Source organism: Mus pahari, chromosome 4 (assembly GCF_900095145.1).
Source record: "Mus pahari chromosome 4, PAHARI_EIJ_v1.1, whole genome shotgun sequence".
NCBI lineage: Eukaryota > Metazoa > Chordata > Mammalia > Rodentia > Muridae > Mus > Mus pahari.
Window position 1 is genome coordinate 85,244,658 of NC_034593.1, and position 4,732 is coordinate 85,249,389.

Below are 4,732 nucleotides of genomic sequence, written 5' to 3' on the forward strand. Positions count from 1 at the left end.
AGAGAGGAACAAGGAAGAAGACCTAGAAATCCACAGGTAGACATGTATGCCTCCCCGTGTGCACATGCCTGCATGCGTGTGTGTGTGAGAGAGAGAGAGTCTTAGTTAGCACTATTCTATTACCACTGTTTGCTTTGCCATTTTGAGCTTTATATAAAGAATCATACCCTCTTATGAGAGCTAATAATTCCTTGACAAGGACTTGTCAGTTTTTTTTTTTTTCAAGACAGGGTTTCTCTGTGTAACCCTGGCTGTCCTGGAACTCACTCTGTAGACCAGGCTGGCCTCGAACTCAGAAATCCACCTGCCCCGGCATACCAAGTGCTGGGCTTAAAGGCATGCGCCACCACTGCTGGGCAATAGAAACACATTGGTTTTCTTTGGGTAGAGCGCTGAGTCATAGCAGGTACCCACTTCATCTGAGCGCACCAGTGTACACTCCCTCCACTGCTGTCCTCCATGCCTTCCAGGGTCCACCCAACACTGGGGATCTTCACTCAGGTTCCCAGCTTTAGATCTTGGAGATGTCATTGTGATTCCATTTACATTTTCTTGATTAAAAACTCAGAGGTTGGCCCTGAACTCAGAGATCCACCTGCCTCTGCCTCCTGAGTGCTGGATTAAAGGCGTGTGCCACTCTGCCTGGCTCTTTATATAAGCCATTTGAATTTCTTTTCCAAAGTGTTTTTTCAAGTCATTTCATTATTTTATTGTTGTTTTCTTACTAATTATGGGTGGTTTGGTTTGGGTTTCGTTTTCAGACAGGTTCTCATATATAGAAAAGATTAGCCTTGAATACCTCATGTTCTTGCCTCACCAGATGTGCTTCCACACCAGCAGTTTTTAACAATATATTCTGAATAAAAGTCCTTTGTAAAGTGTAGTAGTTACAAAAGGCTTCTTTTAACCTGTGTGCATTGCCTTCCCACTCTTTTAGGGGAATTTTTTGATCATTTGTGTACGTGTGTGTGTGTGTGTGTGTGTGTGTGTGTGTGTGTGTGTGTGTGTTGTGTGTAGCATAAGTGATCGTGGATGTGCAAGTATATGCAGCTGTGTGCACATCAGAAGATGGTGTTGAATGCAGGAGGAAAGAGGGGCGCTGGGTGGTTCCCACACAGACAAGAGTCCTTAGTCTGGGCCTTTATGATCAGAGACAGTCTATGGTTTTAGAGCTTTATTGTAGAAAGGGGGAAAGAAAGAAGGTAAAAGAGAGAGAGACTGGCCATGGCCATGTGGAGAGGGGAAGGAAGAGAGAGAAAAAGAGCTAGAGAGTAAGAAAGTAAAAGCTTAGAGAGTAAGAAAGGTGAAAGCTTAAGTGAGCAAGGAGGGGCCAAACAACCCCTCTTATAGTGGGCTGTTATCTTGCTGTTGCTAGGTAACTGTGGGGAGGAGTTTAGCCAGAAGGCCAGAAGCTTGGGACATTGTCTATGTGACCGATATCCACACACCTTTCCTGTGGGGGCTGTGGGGGAAGGAACTTCCGACAGGAGCCAGGGATCCAGGAGACATGATCGAATGTCTTCTGTCCCATGTGGGTAGAAATTACCACCCACCGGGTCCCACCGGGGTTCAAGACCTCAGCTCCACTGGAGACCAGGCTGTCTGTGCACAGCCCACTGCCCCACATTTCTCTCTATGGCTTCCTAGCAAATACAGCTCAACTATGCAATGTAAGGTGGACCAATACATGCATGTCATTAGCAAAGAATCCTTCATCATGTGTCCATTCACGTGCCTGCTTTAGCAGAACATCCTCTCCTGCTCTGCTTCAGCGAAACGTTCCTCCATGAGTCTGCCTTAGCCTTTCACCTGCGTCTGCTTTAATGAAACGTTCCCTCATGTGCTTGCCCCAGCAAAAACACCATCCAGCTGACTTTCCAAAGAACTCTTAAGTTTCCACTTCAAACTCTTGTTTCTTTTATTCTTCTCTCATTTATTACATCCCAATCGCAATTTCCCCTTTCTTCCCCTCTCACCCAGATCTCTGCTTCCCTTTACAAAGAGCAGGCCGTCTGGGGCTATCCACTGAGTATGGCCTAACAAGATGCAACACGACTAGGCACAAATCTTCATGAAGCCTACATGTGACAACTCAGCAGGAGGCAAAGGAACCTAGGAGCAGGCAAAAGAGTCAGAGACACGCCCACTCCCACTATTGGGAGTCCCACCAGAAGACCAAAGTACATGTCATAAGGCACATGCAGGGGACCTAGCTCAGACCTCGTGTATGGTTTGGTTTGGTTTTTCTTTGAGGATTTATTCATACATATGATGCTCTATTTGCATGTAAGCCTGCATGACAGATGAGGGCATCAGATCCCATTATAGGTGTTTGTGAGCCACCACGTGGTTGCTGGGATTTGAACTCAGGAACTCTGGAAGAACAGCCAATGCTCTTAAACACTGAGCCATCTCTCCACTCTCCAGCTTTTGTCTGACTTCTTTAGTGAACATAAAAATAAAATGTTTTCAAGGTTTCTCCAAGAAGTTCAAAGGTTTGGGTTTATTTGCAACAGAGTCTCACTATGTAGGTATCCCTTACTGACCTAGAACTCAGTATGTAGACCAGGCTAGCCTCAAATTTACAGAAACCTGTCTGCTTCTGTCTCCCACTTGGAGGCACCACCACACCTGGCCAATACAACAATGCTATGTTATTTTGTTATTTAGTTTTCATGACAGGATCTTACCATGTATCTCAGAACTCAAGACGCTTGGTGCTGGGATCACAGATTGGCACAGTGTCCCATGTAAAGTCAGAAAGTTTTCTTTTTTTCTCTAGGCCTTGGTTATCTTCTCATGTTTATGAGCTATTATGGATTAATGTTCACATATCATATGAGCTTAGAGACCAAAGTGCATTTGCACCATTTGTTGAATGGCTACAGAGTGATCCCCTGGCAGCCTCCAGCCTCCACTCACTTGGAAAATAACCTTCCCATATTCAGAGCATCCTTTCCTACTGCACATCCAATGGCTTTGTAAGCACGTGGTCAAGCTCACTCCCCCTCCCCCACCCCTTTCTTTTCTTTTTGAAACAGGGTCTGTGTAGACAAGACTATCCTCAAACTAATAGAGATCCCCCTGCCACTGCCTCCTGTGTGCTGAGATTGAAGACAAGCCCCAGGGCTCCTGGCCTGTTAGCTCTAAATTTGGTGAGATTCTTCTCCCTCAAATACCTGAATTGGTTTTGTTTCTTACACCGAATGCTGACTAGTTAAGTCATCTAGGCATGCGGCGGCACATCGTCTGACCCTGTACTATCTGTGGCATGTATTTGTGACCAGAGCTTAAATGTGGTATACTAGAAGCATCTCTGCTATAAGGCAGGTGAGACTGTGGTAACAAAAAAACAACCAACCGCATCTCGTGATTTATTGTAGATTGATGCTATGTAATGGGAAAGTAAGTCACCAAAAGGCTGGAGATGGCTCGGGTGGTTAGAGCACTTGATGCTCTTGCAGAGGATCCAGGCTCAATTCTCTGTATCCACACAGGTGCCAGGATCAAAGGCATGTGTCCTGGCTAAGGGACCTCCTTTTAAGGGCTTTGGGAGTGGCATTTTATTGGAGAGTTCCAATTGGGAACTGCACTTCTGTGCATCTCTGGTGCCACCCCTGCCATTCATTGCAGCAGTGTGGCAGTGTACACTTCAGTTGGTTGGTTTTATTTTTATTTTTTTCAGGACAGGGATCTCTGTGTAGTCCTGGCTATTCTGGAACTCACTCTGTAGACCAGGCTGGCCACAAACTCAAAGATTCAACCATTTCTGCTTCCAAGTTCTGGAATTAAAGATGTGTACTACCAAACTGTTTACCTTTCCTAAACTCAGTCCTAGAGTTCCTCCCACCATCTTATTGGTGGGTACCAGCTGACACAGAAGATGCATGGCACAGCTGTTGCTGACACCCATGCTGCCTGCACAGCCATCTGGCCAGTCCTCATTTCCTGCTGTCTTGTATCAGTAAGCTTCCCTTCACCCTCTTTGCTGTTGCCATATCATCTCACAGCACCAGCTTCTTCCTGTCAGCTCATCTTTCACTTTTACATTCACCTCACATCCCAATCGATCGCTGCACCCCTCCTCCCAGCCCCCTGGGGATCACTATGTTTTTGTACACATTACATTATCCATTTCTTCTTCCCAATTAAGCCCCATCTTACTCTCATGCCTTTTCTCCCTTTTTTATGTGTATGTTGTGCCTCAGTGAATCTCATCAGGGTAGCTTACAGGAACATTTGAGTACAGCACAAAGTTATTTATAGGAACATAGCACGTTACCAGTGATTACTAAAGAAAATGTCTCCCTGATCCCAGCTAACAGGATCTATAGTATAGATGGTCAACGACGAGTAGGGCTTTTTAAGTCCCTTGCCCTGACTTTATGAAATTTTTGGACCATCATACTGTGCCTCATTACCCTGACCTGATGCCTCTGTGAGTTCAAGGCCAGGCTAGTCTACAGAATGAGTTACCGGATAGCCAAGACTACACACAGTGAAACTGTCTCAAAAAACAAAACATATATATATATATATATATATATATATATATATAATTATACACACACACACACACATATATATATATATACACATACACGTGTATGTGTGTGTGTGTGTGTATAATATATCCTGGATTACTGTATTTCCAATTATAATCATTTCCTTATTCTACACTGAGTTTGTTCTCTCAGGCTAGGAGGTTATGTCTCTCATAGCTCATAGGTAC